General features: G+C 51.2%; 1 protein-coding gene across 4 annotated transcripts in view; it reads right to left on the bottom strand.

Moving 5' to 3' along the window:
• HPCAL1 (hippocalcin like 1) overlaps positions 1-20,936 on the bottom strand; it is a 96,453-nt gene extending 75,517 nt beyond the window's left edge. Inside the window, exon 1 of one of the 4 annotated variants that reach the window (XM_032497021.1) lies at positions 20,568-20,936. The gene's annotated coding sequence lies outside the window, so the exon portion shown is untranslated. The remainder of the gene's footprint in view (positions 1-20,567) is intronic. The other 3 variants (XM_032497020.1, XM_032497019.1, XM_006191854.3) reach the window with 3 other exon arrangements.
• Between the last annotated feature and the right edge of the window lie 1,716 nt (positions 20,937-22,652).

The following is a 22,652-nucleotide window of genomic DNA, read 5'->3' as shown; positions in this document are numbered from 1 at the left end:
TCAAGTGCCCACGCCCTTGGCTGTCCCACCCAACACACCAGGCCACTGCCTCAGAACCACACGAACAGAACAGCTCGCGGACAGAAATGGCCTCAACTGAAGTCTTTTTACACTTACTAAATCTAACAGGCCATTACGAATGAAGCTTCTGATACATCAACCAGGAAATGAAAAGTTACGGGTCTGGTGTTAACCATAAATCACCCACTTGTGAATACATATATAGTAAGTCATTAGCGTTAACGCCATCTGCAGAGAATGCTACCCAGAAAATAAAGTCCCGCACAGTTCGGCTCTGAATAATGCCATTCTCTACCAGAATAAGACAACGCTCTTGGCCAAAATTAAGTCTTGGCTAAAGGTGAGAATACTTACACCCACAGATGACTCTGGTAAATTGGTTCCTATCCAGTCTTAAAAATAAATCAGAAAAAAAAAACTAATTGAGCCCAATCATTACCAGAATAACTAACACGAGCATAATAGCACTTTAACATGCACTCGCTAATTTAATCCCCACGACAGCCTTCCCGGTCAGTGTCACTTACACGTGAGGAAACGGAGGCTCAGAGCAGTTAAGGGACTTGCTCGGGGCTCACAGGGCCAAGAAGCGAAGAGCCGAGATCTAACCCGCCACTGGCCACTGCGGGGGCTCAAGAGAAGGTACGGGCACTTTATTCCCACAGCTCACCCATAAGAGCTGCCCAGGGAGCTGCTTTCCACATTTTGGGGTAACAGAACTGCCGTGCACGAAATGCACATTTTGAAATTCTATCTAACACAATCCAGAACAATATAAGGTATTTCTCCAACCCTTAGCCATGGCTGCCAATCCCAGGAGTAGTGGGGAAGGTGGAGCCAGATTCCAGGTGAACTGAGGCAACAGGAGTCCCTGTCCACATGCTGCTGCACGGGGCCCTGGGCTACAGGGAAGACGGGCCCCGGCTCACAGCCCGGACAGGCTCATCCCCTTGGAGGATGCTGCAGTGGACAGGCTGTCACATTCTCTCCCTCTAAGGTGTGGGGTCCACACGTTAAAGCAGCTGTCAGCCCAGTGTTCCCTGGCCACCCAGACAAAGGGTCCGCTCCAGCTTGGTAAAGGAGAGCTTCTCAGAGGAGTCGACGCCTGGGGCTGAGCCAAAGGGACAGCAAAGACAAATAGCTAGAGGCTGGAAGGACTCGCAGATGCATTTGGGGGATGGAAAGGTCCAGCCCAGCTGGAACACAGGGTGGATCTGGGGCAAGAGGCCATGATAGCCGGTGGCCCAGTCTGGGGCCTGGAGCATCTGTTAGAAAGCCCTGGCCAATTTCAAAGTGCCTGGGGAGCGGTGAAAAGGGGCAAGTGGTCTATAAAAGGCAGAATGTGTCAAGCGACACAGCCCCAATTCTCCCCAAGGGGAGAAACCACATGTCTTATAAATGTATCAGCGCTGCTGCTGAGAAGGACAGTGAGTCCCTCACGTGGGGCTCAACAGGCTTCAGGCCAGCCTCTCTCCCATTCTCCCCTTTGAGTCTCACCCTAACCAGTGAGCTGGCCAGAGCGGGCAGCCTCCTCTACTTCACAGGAGAAGACACTGAGGCTTGGGGCGCGGAGGCGGGAAGGCAGGCAGGCCCGCACACACCAGCTGCGAATTCCCAGCCCAGGCGTTCCGCCCGCGCCACCGGACCCCAACCCCCACCCCCAAAGAGGGGCTGGTCAAGTTTCAAAAGCAGGATCAACCAGAGTTCCCCCTATCTGCTTTAAGAGCCCAAGAATGACGAGGATGACATGCCAGGCTCCTTCAACCCACACTGAAACCTCCTACCTTCCCAGCGACACGCTGGGGCCAGCAGGACAGCCTTCACTCGTGGCCCCAACGGCCATGATGCAGGGAGAGCCCCTCTGCACTTACTAGAGGAGCAACCCCGAGAGAATACGGCTAAGCTAACTCACCTCCACACCCCCAAGCAAGCCCGGGAGCGAGGCTGTCCAGTGCGCCCTGCTGCCTCTCCCTGTATTCCATCCAAGACGTATTCGGGGAGCACCCAGCAGGCCATCGGTGCCAGCACCGAGGTGGAGTCTTGCGACTGCAGGCCCGTGGCAAACGTCCAGCCTTCAGCCTCACTCCTCTGCCTTCTGCCGGGCCGCACTTTCAGCCGCTATGCAGCCAATTAAATGTCAGTGCGACAACCTGTCTCCTGCACAGAGTTTTTAAAAATCCCCATCCACTTCATCATTTCCCAACAACTGCCCCCCAAAGATGGGAAAAGGCCAGTCGGATCTCAAGGACCAGACCACAGTATCAAGGTACTAATTCGTGCCGATGAAGCAGAGAGAGCAGGACCGCAGGGCAGGCATGGTGAGTCAGGCCGGTGCCACCGAGCAGACACTCCTGGGCTCTCCTCCCGGACAGGAGAGCAGTTCTGGCTCATGATGTCCTAAAATCACACACTGTGAGGAGGTTTCACTGCAGGACATCCCCCAGAGAAACATCACGGTAGCTCTGGGCCCAGGACTGGGGACTGAGGCCTCGTCAGTCGGATGCTGGCAAGTGAGGGTGGCTGGGACCCACTCTGAGCAGCCCTCTACAGAAGCTGGTACAGGGCAAGGCAGAGAAGCAGGGGCCTCTGGGGCTCCATGGAGACCGCCCATCCTGGCCCAGCACCCGGGAGCCCCTACCAATCCTGGCCTGGCTGCCTGAGAGCCCCAGAGCTTGGACAGGCTGTCCTCTGAATCCCAATGTGCTCATCTGTGAAACAATGGCAGGCCCAGAGGAAAATCCCTGAGAAAATGTGACTCCGGCAGCCAAAGGGTTAAAAGCACTGAGTTCATCCCAACAACTGCCCCCACCCTCCACCACCCTCCATAAACACACACACAAAACAGAACAAACAACCATCCTTAGCCAGTTATTCACTGGCCATTGGCCATGATGATAAAGAACTCCATTTTCATCAAAGGTCAGTTAAGAAAGGTGAGGAAGGAGAGGGAGCGGTTTCTGCCCCTTCCCTTGATTCTCTTATTCACGTTTCCCCCAAATGCAGGCTGAAAACCAGCAGGGCTAACGAGAAATCCTGAACCTTAATGCAGCAGTTCCTGAGAACTGCGGAAGGAATCGCTCTGTTAGACTCACAGATGTAGATAGGCCGTCCCTAAAGCAAGGAAAAGGGGAGGTGACTTTCTTCCCAAAGTCACGGGACGGGTAGCCTGGCTGAACCCAGACCTGACTGCAGAGAGCTCCAGCCCTGCCCAGAGAAATGCAGTCACTGCCATACAGACCACTGGAGATGGAGCGCTGTCGCCATGGCAACCAGAGTCTTAACAACTTTGGCATTTCCACAACCTTTGATTGATCCAGCTCTCAAAATTAACATTACAATGAAACAGTATTTCATTTAATTTATTTTAATTGGCTTTTATATAACTAGACGTCTAGGTTTCACCCTTAATAACAACAGGGTGAATGAGTTCTTAATAGTGGGACCCTTAAAACAGCAAGATGAAAGCTAGTAATTTAAAATTTTTGTGTTTGGAAAAAGTCTTCACTGACTTGCTGGAAGCACATTTGGCTTAATTCCCCTCTTTTTTTTCTGAGAGGACAGCAGGACCTTTTGCATGTTGAAATTCATCCTTTAGACTGCTCCTGCATCCCATTTAAAAATTAATGATTAAAATGCTATTGGTGTTATTAGTGCAAGGTGTGCAAAAGTAGCAAGAATGGAAGTGTGCATTAGCTCCACGAGGACAGAGGGTTGTTTTGTTTTTGGCAGGGGGAGGTGTTTTTTTCCCCCATTGATGTATTCCTTGTGCCTAGAATTCCTGGCACACAGTAGGCCCTCAATAACCACCTGCTGAAATGAATGAATGTGGGCCAGTTCTCAGTGCCTGAGGTAAAGTGTGTACAGCACTTAGCACAGTGCCAGTCACTTGAGTGTTTACTATTTTCATTATCATTGTAAGTGAGGTGGGGCTCACGCCTGGAGAAGGCACTTCTGGGTCTGTAAGGATGTGGACACAGGTGGGAGGGGCAGGACCTCACCTGGGAGGGCAACACCTGTAACTGCCTCAGTCACCCACCCCTCCCCGCAACAATCCACTGAACATCCATCTACTACAAGGGATGGTTCCAGGCCTGATGCAAAGCCCAACATGGACCAGAGAGGTGAACAGAACCACGTTTGGTCTCTGCTCTCATGGGAATCCATCTCCTGGGAAGAAAGATGTATTTTTTAAATGTCATCTCCCCTGAGAGATGCTCTAACATGGACAATAGAGTCAGGTGCACAGGAAAGGGGATCAACTAGCACGAAAAGCCCTGCTTGATTCTTGAAGGATGTGTGAGTGCTTGCTGGGGGCGGGGGGATCCCCAGCAGCCGGAACAGCATGTGCAAAGGCCCAGAGGAGTGAAGGGATGACAAGGAACTGCCAGTCGATGGGAGTTCAAGATGTAGCATGGGGGATGAAGGATTGGACCAGAAATCAGGCAGGGTCGAGGGTCACAAGGAGGGCTTTTCAGTCCACACTTAGCGTTCAGACTTCGCTCTGCAAGCAAGGGTTTGAAAGCATGGAGCAATGTGACCAACACACATTAGAGAAGGCTGGTGCTGGGCTGGGGCTGGTGCGGGGAATGGGTCTGAGGGGGAGCTGGGGGGAGGCTGGGTGAGGGGACGGGCTGGAAACTGACAATAACGCAAGCAGGTGAAGTGAATGTCACACGGGAACAGCAAAGTTGGAGAGACTGGGACCGATCTGGGGAATCTAAATCTTCAAGACTAACTTAGAGACCAACTGGGTAGGACAGAGGGAAAGGAAAGCTGAGCAGGGCTAGAATGTCTCCAGGGCCTGCCTGCGTATCTGAGCGACTTCGGAACAGTATATTCTGTTTTAGACATTCTGTCAAACAACCTAAGACCCAACAAGCAGCGGCTTGGACACGAAAAGGTTTTCTTTGTGTTCATGGCCTGGGCAGCAGCTCAAGAACGCCACCCAAGGGCCTAGAGTCTTTTCTGCTCCACCATCCTTAGCACATGGATTTCGGCCTCATGATCACAGGATGGCTGCCCTACTTCCACAAATTACCTCTGCTTTCCAGGCAGGAAGAAGATGGGTGGGCCAAAAGCTTTCTGTCTTGGGACTTTGGCTTTTTATTCAGGAAGGGAGCAGGGACAGGAGAGCATGCCAGCAGCCCTGAAGTGACATCTCACTGGTCCAAACTCACTGGATTCTCCTGGCTGGAAGGTGGAGCCTTTAGCTGTCCAGCCTCTGAGCAGAGGGGCCTTTGCACTTGCTGTTCCCTGTCCAGCCATCCCGCCCAGCTCCCTCGTTTCTATCCAGTCTTTGCTCAAATGTCAGCTTCTTATGAGGCCTTCTCAACCACTCTACTTACAATTTCATTTCTCACTCACCCTCTGTCCAGTACCTCCACCCCTGCACTCATTTATTTTTCCCACAGTCCTATCACCTTCTAAGTATTGCTACATTATACGACATATTGACTTATTTCGTTTACTGCTTGTCGCTCCCAGCTGGGAACATCAGCTCTGAGAGGTCAGGACTTCTGCTGGATATTCTCCTGTGCGGAATCTGGCACACAGAAGGAGCTATGTGAATGAATGAATGAATGAATGAATGAGGGCCAGCTAGTAAGAAGGCACCTTTCCCTACCTAGGGGTTCTTCCCAGGCCCAGTCTCTGCTTAAAGGGAAACTACTCAGTACCCGGCCCCCGCTTTCTGAAGCCCCTGCCCTGGAGGAAAGATGAGACACACGTTTGGGAGGTGACCAGCCAGGACCAGAACCTTGCAGGTGGCAGGGCCATGGGAGCCGGAGTAGCAGCACTTCAGGAAGAGTGAGGCACCTGAGCAGGCCCAGGAGGCTTCTTGGAGGAGGTGATTCCTGAGCAAGGCTGGGAGCTGTCAGGGTGCTCTGGGAGGGTGCAAGGAGCAAGAGAGTACCACAGGCAGGAGGGTTAGCATGTGGCTAGTGGTCCTCTCCTCAAATGATGTGCTGAGCATCATAATCCAAGACCCAGGGCCCACAATGGGGAGCCGCCAGGACTGCCTCCCTTAGCAAGGCAAAAGCCAGATGGGAAAAACTTCCCTGAGAGTTTGACACCAAGTCCCCACCCTACCCTGCCCCTCTGTCCCTGACAAAGGTGACCACATAGCTGGTTGTAATCCAGAAGCAGGTTTAACGGGAGCTGCTTGCTAAATATATGCTCCAATTTGAGCCAAGCTGACTGTCCGTATCCACACAAGTGTCTTTAATTTAAGTGGTAAGGTCCCAGCACACACACAATGACTCCCCTGCCTGGCAGATGGAAAGATGGAGCGGAGCTGATGTCCCAGGAAGACGGAGGAGCACACACGAATTTCCACGTCCTTTGTGAGGCTTGGACAATACTTTCACTGGGCCTCTTCTGTGGGCTAACATCTTGCAGGAGGAAAATGAAAATGACAGGTTGACCCCAGACCAGATAAAGGAAAAGGGCAGAAGACTGGGGACTCAGATTCCACAAAGGGAGCCACAAAGACCCTATTGTTTTAGACAATCATGTGTCAGGGGCAGCTGGATGTGAAGAAAAAGATTGTTGGTGGTGATGGTGATGATGATGGTGATGGTGACGATGGTGGTGATGATAATGATGATGATGATGATGACAATGGTGATGATGGTGATGACAATGGTGATAATGGTGATGATGATGATGATGATGATCATGATGCTGGTGATGATAATGATGATGGTGATGATGATAATGATGATGATGGTGATGATCACAATGCTGATGATGATGGTCCTTACATTTATAAAGCATGTTATAATTCACAAGAAGTCTAATGGCCATTTTTACAATACTGGGAGGGAGGTATTGTAATTCCCATCTCACAGATGAGGAAACAGATGCTTAGGAGACCCAAGGGACCTGCATGGAGAAGAGAAAGGTGGGTGCTGTTTGAGCCTCAGAGAGAGCAGGATAGGGACAGAGTGATAGATGTGCCTTTTTTCCTTTAAAAAGAATGGTCTGTTCACTGTCCATTAGTTGTAAGGAAGTCAGTGCAACATCAGGAAGCGATATCTCCAGTCTGCAGCAACCTTAAAACTGGAGTTCAACAAGGCAAGAAGTCCCTAAGCCCAGGGCACCTGGAGCCTGAGGGTTGTTTTCTTGTTCAGTCCACAGCATCCTCTATGGTTGTAAGACTATGCTCTCCAGTCAAATCACAGTGAACACAGAGGCTGAAGTTTGCCACTTGCTCAGTATCACTGACATCCAACACAGCTACTGACTCTGTTCCATGCCCACATGCAGCCTCTTCAGGCTGTGACAAGCCCACTCAAGGTCCCCACGAGTTAACAAGCTTGTGCAACGCAGGCTGTCCAGCGGTGGGGCTGCAGGAGGCCTTTGCTTATTACTACCAACCTGAGGAAGGGAAGGAAATGAGTGGACGTGCCTTTTGCTGATGAAGTGACTGCAGAGAAGCACACGGTGGGAGAGAGAGGCAGGGACGCCCACCGGGGCCTCCAGCTGCTGGTGCTGGGGGAGGCTCTGTCTCCATGGGGGCGGAGGATGCTGAAACTGAACTGGATGAAAGGAGAAAGGAAACTGCCCGGTGTTTGAGCAAGACCCAGGAAGTACAAAGAGCATTCGGAGCAGTTAACAGCAACAGGTTGCCCTCTGAAATTATTAGGCAGAGGACACATGAATGGGCATGAACAGGATTTTTTCTAGTGTGTAAAATTATGATAAGCAGATTGATAAAGCACTGCTCTACATTCTGGAGAAGGCCTGTGAGTAAGAACGGGTCAGACAAATCAGTTACAGTTGTCATCCCTCCAACAGGCAGGCCCACTCACCCCCCAGGGCAGTGAGACGGGTTCAAGGCCACACTGTTTGGCAGGGGCCGACGGTGCAAGCCAGGGCAGGTCAGCCCAAGGCCCCTCCTCGGCTTCCTGCTGTCTTGGGTCACAACCACAATATCAGCTCCACAACATCCTGGTCATCTTTGTATCCCCAGGCCCAGAGCCAGGCTTGGCATACGATATACAATTATTGAACTAATTTGTAGAATTGTACAGGGTAATCTTCATTCACACTAAAGAAAGCATTCCTGGCTTTATTAAAAGACTTTGTTCTGGTTGTTGTTTGGGGATAGGTGTTCCTTTGATGTATTTTAAGTGTTTTGGCAGGAAAGTTAGGGCTCCACAGCGTTAATGACTAAGCAAACAGAACGGAGGGCAAAATTACGTCAGAAATCTCTGTGTAAGTCAACAAAACGTAGGCCCTTTGTTTAGAAAAACTTAATTCACATACACAATTTCAGAAATATCACAGAAAGTGAGGTTTATTCTTTCCATCCCCAGGACAACTGGGATACCCAGGAAACCAGTGGGACACACCTGGTCTCCATGGTAACCTACCTGTTTCCAGTGATAGGAGAGCTTACTTCCTGCCTCCATGTGGAATCTTACAAAAACCTAAGGACCCAGCTTTCAAAAATAACAATTTCTGAACACGGGTGCCATACTAATTTTTTTTTTTAAATACGGTTTCCTCATGGTGAAGATCCCAAAATATTTACCTGATGTGTATGTAATTTTGCTGACAATTATATTTTCTTTCTAACATCATAAATATGGACATCAGACTATAAACATACGATTTTTAAAGAATTTAATCCAAGAAACTATAAGCAGGCACTGAGCCAGTAGCAAAGGCAACCTCTGGCTTCTCACATTTTATAGCAATATTATTTGCCTGGAGAGACAGCCCAGCCCCCAGGCATCCTTCATTTGCTCTGAAATTAATCTTTCATATTAGCCAATTTCTCTGATGGCTGGCTTCGCCTTCATAACTTTCCATTGCTGACTCAATATCCTGGGCTCAGACAGATTAACCCTCTGCAAAATGACAGGGATGACAGCCTAAGAAGCCTCTGGAGGGATGCCAGGCATGGCCCTGACCAGGGCTGAGATGGCCCTGCTCACCAGCCAGTAAGCAGGGACAGTCAACCCAGCGTGAGCCCACGATCAACCCAAAGTCAACCCAAGTCGGCCCAACATCAACCCACGGTCCCAAGGCAGGACCAGCACAGGCGGTGGGGAAGGATCACCCCCAGGAATCCTCCAATTCACAGGAGCTGAAGACCAGCAGTTTCACTCGGGGGAGTCAGGACGGAAGGTTAGGGACCGTGAAACCAAAAAGTTATTTTCAAAAAGGGAGCTGAAAAACATCAGGCTGATAGACAAACAGGAAGGAGATCATTCCTGGAAGAGGGCCACTGTGCGAACATTTGGTGATGAGAACGGAGAAGGGAAAGTCGGGACAGGTGGTGTGAGGACATCAAACCATCTCATCAAAAAACCCAACATCAACATGGCAGGAGCCTCGAAGTCTCCTTCCAGGTCAAGAAGCAAAGTGCACACCCAAATTCAAGCAAGCAAAAAAGGAGAAACACGTTCTAGATCACAAACAAATTCTGATCCTTGCCATGTGGAAATGGTGAATTTCTTGGAAGAGTCAGAATATTTTTCTTTATATCCAAGTTAATAGAATTACTCAGTATTGACTTTAGATGAGACTAACAAATTCTGATAATGTAGTATGATGAACTTGCATTAATTCAAATCATCCCAAGTATGGAATTTGTGGGTTCCAGCCAGTCTGACTATAAAGATAATTTGGTAAGCAAATTAAGAGAATAAACAAGGTTATCAGAGGAATGCATTCTTGGGGTTCCTTTTTAAAACACTTTTTTTCCCCTAATTGCAAAACTAATACATGCTCATTGATGAAAATTTAGAATGTAGAGAAAATATTTTAAAAGCATAAAAGAAATAACACTCAGATCCCATGAGATTCGACTGCTGTTAACAGTCTGGTATATTTCCGCCCCATCTATTTTCTCTGACTTTTTTTCCTCCCAAAAGTAAATGAAATGAAACTGTCTATATGGCTCTACATCTTACTTCCCAGGTCCATATTTAGGAGATGTTTAAACTGCTTATTTTTAACCCCTTTAGCAAATACCTACTAGCTTACTACCACAAATGCTAACTTCAAAGAACGCTTAGTAATTCATTAGAAAGACCAGCTTGAGGTAAAAGCTGGTCAGGAGTTTGCATCGATATGTATACTTTTGTCTGAAAAGAATACAGTTATTTATCTTCTACAGTACTCCCTAATTCTGACTTTTCTCTAATTCACAATTAGTCAAAACAAGAAGTTGAGTCCACAGTTTCTTAGATCGTGAGAGGTATAACCTCCTGGAAAGAACAGAAGTGCACCATCACACAGAAGAGAGTACCGTCCACATCCTAAGCTCTGGTGCTTCTTGCCCGAGTTTTCTCTTAAAGGAATCGTTAACGATTTCTAAGTAAAGCCCTGAATCTAAAGCCTAAGATATCAGCTCAACTGCCAACCTTCTTCCGTGCTCCCACAGCGAATATCCCACTGAAATCACTCTCCTTCTCAGTCTCAGCTTCCTTAAGACACAGCACCATTCCCAGCACAGGAAGTTAGAGGAAGGCACTGAATGGACAGATGGGTGGGTGAAATACACAGAGTTCATCTCCCTACCTTCAGGACCCCCTGGCCCGACCCCTTCCTTCCAGTCTGTGCTCTACAAGTCTGTTCCTCAGTATTACCGTTTTCTTCTGAACTGTGATGCCAGCTCTTCAGACGGCCATTGCTAAGGTGTCTGTGTTTCCTGAGGGGCTCATTTTTTGCTGCAGTCAGTTTCACCGTGAGAAGTCTCTCTGCGCTTTATGTTGGATACGCCCTACAACTCAAGTTTACGCTTTTGAGCATTTTTCCTGAGTGGCGGAGTTGAGAGAGAAGAGGTTATCCAGTCCCGTGCTGCACCTGACAAAGGAGGAAACTGAGAGCTGGAGAGGGAAAGCTAGGCATTAATGACTTCTGCAAGCCATAAAGCCAAGATGGCTTCCTGACCACTGTCCCGCAACTGTTTTTTGCCAGGGAGGGGCAGGTAATTAGGTTTATTTACTTATTTTATATATATATATATATATATATATATATATATTTTTTTTTTTTTTTTAATGGAGGTACTAGAGATTGAACCCAGGACCTTGTGCATGCTAGGCATGCACTCTACCACTGACCTACATCCTGCCCTCTGTCCTGCAACTGCAATGAGTGTGTAAAACACTTGCCATCAGCAACAGCACAGAAAACAGTACTAGAGCCCTGAACTGCCCAATCACACGCTCAGGCTTGCCAAGCAAGCCCCTTAGCTGAGGTGTCACGTTTTAAATAATTCAACTCACCCACCATCCTATAGTTGAAAGAAGAGGATGGTGGTTGGGCCATACATCTGGACATCTACTGTGTCCCAGGCATGCAAAGATGCCCACTGCCCTGGGAGAAGTGGACAGGCTTGGTCCCCAACCTGCCAGGTCAGGCCCTGGAGAGCCGCAGCAGCAAAGGGCCTGGAGAACCCAGCTGAGAGCCCAATTTGTCCTCCCTGGAGGGGCGAAGGGGAGCTTAGCAGAACACGTGACACTGGCTCTCTCTTGGGCCTGAACAGACAGGTGGTGAATGGGCCAGGGTTTCCCCAGATAGACAGGCAGCTGCAATACAAGAGATGCATACAGCTTCCATCTTATGTAGTCCTCCCTTCTCCGAGGGGGATACATCCCAAGACCCCCAGTGGATGCCTGAAACTGCAGGCAGTACTGAACCTTATTTTGCTGTTTTTTTCCTATACACACACCCATGATAAAGCCTAATTTACAAATTAGGCACAGGAAGAGATTAACAACAATCACTCCTAATGAAATAGAACAGTTATAATGAAATGCTGTAGTAAGCGTGAGTATGCTCTCTCTATCTCAAAATATTGTACTGTACTCACCCTTCTCCCTTGCAATGATGTGAGATGATACAACTCCCACGTGAGGAGACAGAGTGTGGTGAGTGACGCAGGCACTGTGACGTAGTATTAGGCTGCTGCTGACCTTCCAGTGACACATCAGAAGGAGGGGCGTCTGCCTCAGCTCATCCTGGATCACTCACTGCACCATCGAGATGCTGGTGGTTGGATGTCACGAGCAGATGATGTCAATGGGTAAAGGGATCCCGGGGGAACGGAGTGGGACAGCACAAGATTTCATCATGCTTCTCAGGATGGCACCGGATTTAAAACTTACACATGTTTATTTCTAGAATTTTCCATTTAATATTTTTGGACCATGGCTGACCGCAGGTAACTGAAACCATAAAAAGTGGAACCATGGATAAAGGGAGACGACTATAAATACATAGATAGATAAATGTATTACAGGGATTAGCTCACGCAATTTTGGAGACCAAGAAGTCCCACAATCTGCCATGTACAAACTAGAGAACCAAGAAGACCAGTGGTGTAAGTCCCAGTCCACGTCCAAAGGCTTAAGAACCAGGAGCACTGATGTCCAAGGACAGGAGAAGATGGATGTCCCAGCTCAAGAGCTTCTTCCTTCACCTTTTTGCTCTATTTGGGCCCTCACTGGACTGGGTGACACCCACCCACGTTGGTGAGGGTGATCTTCTTTACTCGGTCTACTGAGGCCAATAAAATGCGCATTTCTACCAGAGACACCCTCATAGACACACCCATACATGATGTTTTAACAGCTACCTCGGCATAAAATTGTCAGGCTGACCCATGAAATTAACCATCACAGGTGGGATGTTTCCAAGAATCTTTCAGATTAGTTATTGTCATGAGGCTACCTTCAGAGTAACATTCCATCACCCACCCGCATTTGGGTTCTCTATGCCTACCACCATCCTGTTGTAACTCCTCCTCAGTGCCCCCAACAGTCGAGGGCATCCCCCGAAAAGAACAGCTAATTCAACAGAAACGGGTTATGTGATGCAGTGGCCCAAAGCTTGGGAAGCAGTGCTGAGACTGAATGACAATGATGATGATCATGATGACGGCTATAGTGACGGCAGTGATGCTGATGATGCTGACAATAATGGTAACAGTGATGGGTGTTGGTGAGGATAACGATGGTGGTGGTGATGACGATAGTGATGATGATGATAATGGTGAGAATGAGGATGAAGATGAGGATGATGTGGTTGTACTGGGAAGCCAGCAACTAGTCCCGGACAACACATAGAGGGAAGGAGTCAGAGAAACAGGGAAATCTTTACACAGCTTGAGGGCCCCTGGCCCAGAGAACCTGGAATTCTTTACCTGTGCTATACGTCCCCTCTCCCACCCCACTCCCACCAACAATGGCAAAAATAATACGCCAGCGCATAAGCATTGACTTTATAGCTAGCTCTGAGAACAATCAGCCAGGCCATATTGTTTTTCAGTCAGCTAAGAGCATATCACCAAGAACACAGGCTAATAAAAGCAGCAATTCTTTATACCGTCTTTAGAAAGAAAGAAGAAAAAGCAATCCCCAGAGAATAAGAAATGCCAAAGTTCCGGCATAAAGGAAAGCCGTACCTTAGCATCTGTCTGAAGCCTGTTTCTACCTTTATTTACCAGGAAGAAGCAAGACACCCAAACAAATCAGAGCAGCCACTGAGTGTGCCCCATCTCCCACCCCTGGAAGTGAGCCCGACTGCCCAGGCTGAGTCACCAGGCATGGTATTGGCACCACATGACTGAAGGATTTTTAATAAAGCCTCACTCCTGCCACCGCCGCCCCACGATCCAGCGAGAGCTGAGCGAGGGGGAGACAGCCCAGTCCCTCGGCTTTTCTGGACACCCACATGGAAATACAGAAAATTGCATGACATGGTAATGACTGTCTTTAAACCCAAGTGATTGATTTTGAGAGATTCTCTTGTCCCTCTAAAAGTGGATTACAGCACAGCAAAGAGAAAGGACGGGAGTGACAGGGAAGGGTGGGGAGCTCTCGTCAATTGTTTTCTGGAAACATCTGTTAACTGCACAGGAAGGAAGCAGAGACCTGAGCATTCTACTGCTGGAGGGAAAACGGCGCTGTGATGCACACATACGGCTGCTCAGAACCATCATTCTGCCAACGTTCCCACGAGTCCCCCTCAGCCCACGGGCACGCACGCATCCAAATTCAATAAATGCTTTCCAAGCGCCCGAGGTGGGAGGGGACTGAGAGGTCTGGGCCCCCCTGTGTCCGAGGAATAACCTGCAGATCTCTTTGTGCAGACCTCCCCCAAGTTCAGGGTCACTGTGGCTGCGTCAGGGAGCCTGAGAGATGCTCTGCGGAAGCGGAAGCTGGGGCATCCGACATGGCAGCTCCCCAAACTCCAAGTCATGACCCTCACCGGGTCCCTTCCAGGACCCTTGGCACACACACGTTCACAGGCTCTCATGTTACGTGCCGTGCTAGTACAGTCTGGGTTGAAATATGCGCAACAACGTAAATCTGAAAAGAAATGCTCAGTGGTGGAAGAAACACTGCAGCCGCCTCCGTTTCCGCCCACATGTGACCAGCCAGACTTAACCGGGTCCTCCACATCCAGGTTTCATGAGACTGAGGGGGCCTGCAACCCCTTTGTGCGCATGCGCAAACTCAGGCTCAGCAAGCATCACTCAGCCAATAAACAACAGAGCAGAGACCTCCCGGAACCCCAGGCTGCCTGGCCCCAGCCTTGGTCTTTCCTCTGGGAAATTCTGCAAAACAGGTTCTAACAACCATGAACCTTCAGAAAGATACAAGATGCTCTCACTGTCCACCGAGAAAGTTCTCTGCATCCATGGGAGAGAGCCTATTCATGATCTAGTGGTCTGCACACCTGGCCCAGAGCAACCAGTACACACTAGGTATACAATTTCCAAGTCTCAGGTGGCATGCTTGTAAAATGAGTTCTCCTCCTCTGTTCTTTCCTCAAAGAACAAAAATGATGCAAGAGGCTTCGGAAACACACGAGGCCTAGAAGTGCGCTCACCCCCTCCCTCCCTCAGGGCCTTCATCTATTTGCCTCTCTGCAGGTCACACGCTTAAACTGTTGCTCCTACCTGGTCAGCTGTGAGCCAGGTACAGGGGCAAATGAAGCTGTGTCGTGAACCACTCATGCCCCAAAAAGGGGGGCCTGCTTGGGGGCCAACGGCAGGAAAAGTCACAGAGGGGCACATCCTTACAGTCAAATAGTGGTGGAAGAGAAAGCCACGTGGTTTACTTCTTGGTGCCTCTACTTTCTGTCCATGGCTTTCGGCTACTTATTTGGCTCTGGGCATCTGCGACATTTTCATTTAAAAAGATGGCTTTGATCCCATGTGCCTGAAGTGTTCCCGCTGAAATAAGATTCGGAGCGAGGCCTCACAACACAATTACATAACCTGTACTTGAAATTCCAGCATTTGACTGGATACTCAGGAGCTCACCGGAGAAACACAAGGGAGGCAACTTTAGTTAGTGCAGCCAGTGTGCTCCGGGTGTATCCCAGGTGCTGCGAGAGGCCAGTAAGGCCTGTGGGCTGTGTCAGAGCTCGCCGCACACACGCACACACGCACACACGCACACACGCGCTAGCACTGGCTACTTCCTCAGCCCAAGGGGCAACAGGGAGTGACAGTTACGGGAGCTTCCCAGCAAGGGGATAAACCGCTCTAAAGCGGGACTGCGGTGACGGCTGCGCAACTCTGTAAGCTTACTGAAAAGTATCGAACAGTACACTTTAAATGGGTACACTTTATGATATGTAAATTATACCCCAATAAAGCTGTTAATTAAAAAAAGTTTTTTTACAGATTGAGTAGTTTAGTGAATTAAGTCTGGGTGGGAGAGCAGACAGACACTGTGTCCACCCGCCTGGTCTCACCCTCCAGCCGCTCCACGCCCCCGCCTCCCTCCAGAGGCCCGCACCCCCTCCCAGGCCGGCTTAGAAGCTTAGACATGCTTCTCCTGGAGGCCAGCTCTAGCCCAGGGGGCTCTAGCCCAGGGTGAGAGCTGCCCTCCTGGGCAAGTGTCAACTTGTTTGATGGTTCCCCACCACCAGCCCAAGACCAAGCTCGAGGGGGCGGGGATGAAGCCTGTGTCCAGCATTAAGGGCCCAGCTTGGAGCAAGGCCACAGCAGGTGTTCCAGAAGAACTTACTGAAGAAGAGAATGAACCAGCGGGTGGCGGGGGTGGAAAAGGAGATGATGAAATCTGTTTTAAACACTGACCTGACAACAGGATGACAGCAGAGAAGGAACTGGAAGCCAAGCTCTAGGCTAAGGGATGGGGCTTTGCTGGGCGTCGGGAAGAGGTGGCGTGGAGATAAGGAGGAATACCAGGGCCACAGAGGACTGATGGAGAAAGAAGGGGGAAGGGCCAGAAACCCTGTGAGGCGGAGGGGGCTCTCTGGGCTCTGCTTTGATGTGTAGTGATGTGGAGCCCACACAACGAACTGCACTGGGTCTGAGCTGTGGGAGAGCCACTGCCGTCACATAGACATGAGAGCAGGTGCCTGACCAAGGGTAGGTCTCCCTTGCTGAAGGGGACACAGAGCAAGGGAAGACTTCGGCTAGGGCAACAGGGTATTCTGGCAATCGGTGAGGACTTCTGAGAGGGGAATTACACACCTTCAAAAGCTTTTTTCCTGTCTTCAGGATCATGGCTGCTTTATCCAAGGAATAAGAATTGAACAATCCTGAATGTTTCTTAGCCAAGGGTCAGAGATCCATCACTAGGTCCTCCAAGAAGACTTCTCATCTAATGAGGCAGGTGGGGCTGATGCCAGAACCCCCACCCCAGTCTCCTGGCTTCCTGCCAATCTGGGCTGTATATCAAATTCTAAAAAGAAACAAAACACCCGGAAAACACAGCCGCTGGATTAGCAAACGCAGGGGATGCACTGGGCTTATTAAAAAAAAAAAAAAAGAAACGGTAAAAGAAAGCATCTTTGCTGCCCTGATGCAGGCAGGGGAAGGAGCCTGAGGTCTCTCAGAAAGTGTCTTTAGTTAATCACACCTCATAAACACAAAGATATGCAGACCTGCCTCTAACATTCAGTTTTACTTGAAACGACATGACCAAGATAGGGCTCTCTTAAAGGATTTACTGTGCTTTTCAGGAGATTTTTTTTTAATTCTCTAGACGTGCACCTTGCTCAGTGCCTAAGAAGTGTTCCACCTGACAAACTGTATTGATTACCTGAAGTTACATTAAACCCACACCACTATATTCCAGCGGATTTTTTTTTTTTTTGGTAGAAAGTGATTTGAAACGTCCTTTTCTGTGGGGCAAGTGGCACCAAGAGCCCCTAAGCCCACTCTGCTATCTCCATATACAATTACTCTCCGTCATCCCTTAATTAGAAATTCAACTCAAAGGGAAGAGGACAAGAGTGAGAAGCAGGGATGCACAGCCTTGCGTGTGGGCATGAACACGTGGAAGAAACCCAGCGAGAATGTGGGAGAACGGTAAATATCAGAGCAGAGCATAATTAGAGTCTACAAGTGCCCTCTACCCCAAGCACAATGACATCAGGGCTGACAAACTAGCAAAAACACATAATCCCCCATCAAGCCTGGGCTGGCAACTCATACGTTGGAAGCATTATCTCAAGCAAACAAGCATGGTTTAGGGCTTGCTGGAGTGTTAAGTTCTCACACAAACCCGATCCCCAACCTAGAGAAAATTTCAGCTGCCAAAGAGCTTACTTTTTGATGCCAAAAAATTCTGGGGCTCCTTATTACTATCCTGGATGATCAGACCTTGGCACATCACCACTTACAAGTGGCAACGCATGGTCTTAGAATTAAGTTTGGGGGGAAGTCCTGTTGAGTTACAGGAGACAGACTACCTCGATGCACAAACACCCACCTTGGTATTTTATGTGAATGGTGACCCTTGGAACTGTGCATGCGGATCCCTGATGGAAGGAGGTGTGAGCCCCAGATGATGGCACTACCTCTTCCCCAGATGACACTCCACAGCAGCTCTAGGTAGAAATGGGGCTTGGTGAGTACGAGGCCCAGACTGGGGAGTGTGTGCCAAGGAGAGCCCACTCCTCGCTCATCTGTCGCTTGTATCCCTAATTCTGCACAGCCCTGTGGCCAGAAAGGGACATGAGGATAAATTCTAGAGGAATTTGTCCAAGCTTTTTATTTCTCTTAGGGTCTCTCTTTCTCGAAGGGCTCGCTGGAAATGAATGGGTTAGTGGCTACAGTTGGGGCAAATCTCTGTTCTCCTGGGGTTTTGACTTATTCTTATTCTTGGCATCTGATTCCCAAAGCCAAGTTTCCCAAGTTACTGTAGAACGTTGACGTCTATTTTCCATGTTACAAAATCGGAACCCAAAGGGAGCAGGCAACGCTGGAATGTGGCATCACGTCCCATGGCAAGCGGGAGGCAGAGCCCCTGGCCCTTCCCTCTGGCATATTATCCAATAAAACCTCAAGAGTTTGGTAATTACAGGCGCTTTCAAAAGTGAAACATAAATCGATCTAGGGCCGAAACATTGGTTTCCTTGAGACAAAGGGCTGGTTTTAACTAGGGGGATAAAACAGCTTTTGGTCTGTCTTCTCAGCAGAGAAAGCCAGACTGATTTTTTTTAATATCATTATTGAATCTGATTACGGGGAAGAGAATAGATTCAGATCAAAAGCCCTTTATTCCTCTGGGATATAAAATCATTTTATGAAACAGGAAAAGCAGGTTGCATTCTAAATGTGCCCCTAACACCAAATCAGGATGACAAATTAGCTTATTCGGTTCCCCTGCCATCACTGTTGAGATCTTAGGGCTTTGGTCCTGGCTGAAGACAAACCAAAGGATCCAAACCGGAGGTTTCTCTGCTCCTGTGTCATCAAAGCCTGCACAGGATTCCAGCTTCCTTGAGAATACCCACCTGGAATACCTCATACTTGGAAAGGCACCCCAGACCCAAACGCAGCCCCTCAATGTTCCTAACATCCCTGTCCATTCCATGCCAGAGCTTCATTTTGAGAACCTCATGTACCATGAGGTCAGCTGCTCCCTTGGTGAAGGTCCCCCTCACCCCCCAACCCCGCCCCGGCCCCCACACCGCCCCGGCCCCCACACCCCAGCCCCGGAAATGGGAAGAGTCCCGAGAGGAAGAAATCAGAGAGGGAGGGAAGGAATCACTAGCTGTGGCAGACGGCAACAGGGCAGCCCTGGCCAGCTGGCCCTGCTGGGGCCAAGCGCTATGGTGCAGCTGGCAGGGCTCTGCCTGAGAGTGAATCGTGGTTAGAGCTGTGTGCACATTCACTGCAGTTCAATGAGTAGTAGGTTTGAAACTAAATATTTTAAAAATTAAGGTGTGGGACTAGTCTCCTGATGTAAGGCTGATCAAGGGGGTGGAGGATGACTGTGGGGAGGCGGGGGTCGGAGGGGAGGGTGTTAAATCTCAAGGCCCAAGGCAGGACGTGCTATCCTAGCAAACATGCTCCTAGAGGGTAATCGGTGGTGGCCGTGAGAAAAGGGGGCAGCCTTCAGCGTGACCAGGTCCGGCGGGGTGCCCTGGGAGCCCGAGGTTTGTCTCTGTGGGGAGTGTCACTTTCACACCGTGGCTCTCAGCAGAGCTGCACACCCCGGGGACTAGGCACTTGTTGAACAAAAGGGCTCCCGCCTCCCGCAGCCTCTGCCTTCGGCCAGGAGAGGGACCCCGGCTCGGGCGCGAGAGCCTTCAGGGCTGGAGCAGGGCCGGCGGCCAGCGCTGCGCGCTCCTACACATTCGTGGCGGCGGCGCCCGGGAGGTGCCGCGGAGGAGACGCACTCGGCAGCCTAAACTTTCTTGAATCTCGGTGCTTCGCGGTTAAGTTAGGGCGGTGAGAGAAACACAAAACACGCGCGAAGGGCGAGGGTGTGGTGTGGCGCAAGAGTTCTGCTCACGATAAAGGAAAAAAACATTTTAAAAAACAAAGACGCTAATCCAATTAACATAACACCTACTATGTGCCAGGCACTGGGCCCAGAGCTATCTTTAGTGGTTCTCATTTTTAACCGTCACGACAGACCCCAAGGGAGGAACTGTCCCCATCTGATAGGAAAACCGCGGCCCGGGAAGGTGGCGTGTCGGGTCCAGGTCGCAGTGCGGTCACGGTGATGCCAAGGCTCCTAACTCCGCAGCAGGGCTCTGTCCGTTGCCCCTCGGCCTGGGGAAGAGGGAGCAGATGGCTGCCGCGCGGGCCCCCTCCCCTGGCCAGAGCGCACAGGAGACTCACTTGGGCCGCACTGACCTGTCTCCCGGAGGGGCTATCCCGAGCTGCCCCTGAAACCCGAGCTAGCCCCCTCGGATCCTAGCTGTCCTCCCAGGCTCTGGAGCTCCGCACTGCGCCGGCCGGCTGGGACCTGGGGCTCCGCGCTCAGGGCTGGACCGCCCACGCCCACCCTGCCACCCGCACCCCACGCAGAGCCGTTCACACACGACACCCTCCCCTTACCAGTCCCCACCAGCAACTGCGCCTCGACACACAATTCCACAAACGCAACCCAAAATGTGTACATTCAACTGCACACACGGATCCCCACGAGGACACGCCATTCCAGAGACATACCACGTACTCGGTCACTCACAACTCCATCGCGCAGGGAAACACAGTATCCCCCTCAACACACACGCACATACACACGCAGAGAGCCCGATTGCAGCGCACGCCGGTGCACAAGCCCAGTAGCCTGCCCCTTCCCTACCTGCTCCGGAGCAGGACGTGATCCGCCGGCTCCCCGAGCCCAAGTTCCGCGCCGCCGGCGCTGGGGCGAGCGCGGGCCGCTGCCAGGGACTAGCGCGTCGAGTCCGGGAAGGGTGGCTAGGAGCGCGGGCCTCCGTGCGCCCGCAGCCGCCGCGCCGGCCCTGTGCTCATCGCCTCCCAGAAAGACAAAAGGAAGCCGTCAGTGAGGGAGGGAGCGAGGTGGAGGCGCCCGCCTGTCCGCTGGTCCGCCAGTCCGCCGCCTGCAGTCGCCGCGGCCCGCCTGCCAGCCGGGGGAAGGAAGGGACGTGAAGGCGGGGCCCGGAGGCGGGGGCTGGAGGCGGGGTGCACCAAAGGGGCGGGCGCTTACATTTCCTGTGGACCCGCCCCCGCGTCGACCACGCCCCCAAATTTAGCTCCGCCTGCAGACCCCCGCTCCGGCCACGCCCCCATCCCTAACCACGCCCCTTTCTGGCTCTCACTGCGCCCGGCATCGGCAGTTTCCACCCTGGCTCCTTGCTCCTCTCTCGCGCCTCTCCGCCCAGCGGAGGCCTTGACCCGGTCCCTGCCCCGAGGGGATTTCGGGGAAGGGGCGGTGCCAAGCACCGGTTCCGCCTCTTCTAACCTTTGGCCTCTGGTCTGAGGGTGTGGGAGAGGCCTGGAGGCGGTGCCCGGGAAGGGCCGGCCCCGCACCCTCTTCCCCGCCTCCCGAGTCCTCCGCAGGAAGTGCGGCCCGGGTGGCCCAGAAGAGGAAGAGGCCGGAGTCGCCCCAGGCCGCCTGCTAAGCCCCTCTGATGTCTGCACGGCCCGTCCCATGAGCAGATCTCACCAGCCTTCCTGCACCTCGTTCCGGAGAGGAGCCCGGGCCGAAAGGAGGGCGGCCTGGATTCCACCTCTGGTGGCTCTTGCTAACTCTAGGCCATTTTGACAAATCCCTCAGCCTCCCTTGGCCTTCAGTTTCCCCACCTGTATAATGGATGGGAGGAGGAACGGGCTTCTTTGGGCCCTTCCCTCCATAACGTGCCGTGGGAGTTTAGTCTCTGCTGAGGAAGGGACTTTGTTGACATCTCAGTCCCTGGGAACCGTGTCCTGGGTCTCAGCGGGAGGCGGGCCAGTGTATCCTGCCGACTTCTTTCAATCCCCCTGTGATGGCACTTGCATGGGCAGCTAGCAGACAAGAATCGGTCTGTGCTTCCCAGGGCCCCTGCCAGCAGCCCCAGAAAATCTGGGTCCTAGAAGAGCAAATATGTACACACCCCCACCACTACCATCACCACCCACCCCAAACATCCCCGAAGAAAGGTAACCACAGAAACAGCCATAAATGTGGAGCTGGGCGTTAGTGTTAGGCTGCGACAAACTGTCTTTCTAGCGTCTCCAGGGGAAAACTCAAATCCTCCGTCAAATCCTCCTCCACAAAAGCAGTGAGTGAACTCCCACTACACAGGATGCTGCAGAGAGAATGGAGGAGGGCGGCTTTGGGGGGAATTGGCTGGCAGGCAAGGTGGTCTGAGCCCAGACCCCTCCCTCAGGCAAGTGACAAAACTAAACCCAGAAGGAGTTAGTCTCCTCGGCAGCCCTGCATCAAGTGTTAAATGTTCCAATGACTGTGAGCAAGACAGGACTGGGTTGGTGTGATGTCATATGGACCAGCTCTGGTATCCAGGGGTTCCATCTTTCCTTCGCAGCAAAGACAGTAGCCAAGGTCATCGCACAGGCATCTGGTAGCATTTCCACGTAGAGGGTTGTGGTACAGGTGAGGTGCCCTCAGTCAGAAGCCCAGCCCAGGCCTATCAGCCTGGGTTAGTCAGGGCAGATTATGGTTTGCTGTGGTCACACTTAACGATCCCACTCCGCACTCAGGTGCAGTTCAATGCAGGTCGGAGGGTATAGGGAGGACTCCGTACAGGCATTCAGGAACCCCAGCCTCTTCCATCTAGAGATTCCACCACCCTCCTTTCAGGGCCTCTGAAGCTTCCACTGCCCACCCCACCCCCACTACCAGCCAGAAAGGAGAGAGGAAGGGAGCGCCAGCTGGGAGTCTCAGGGATCCTAGGAGCCAGGGCAGCGTGAGGCACACATCACATCC

Source organism: Camelus ferus, chromosome 15, assembly GCF_009834535.1.
Source record: "Camelus ferus isolate YT-003-E chromosome 15, BCGSAC_Cfer_1.0, whole genome shotgun sequence".
NCBI lineage: Eukaryota > Metazoa > Chordata > Mammalia > Artiodactyla > Camelidae > Camelus > Camelus ferus.
Note: the sequence above shows the minus strand (reverse complement) of the source record. Positions and strands in the feature narration are given on the sequence as shown.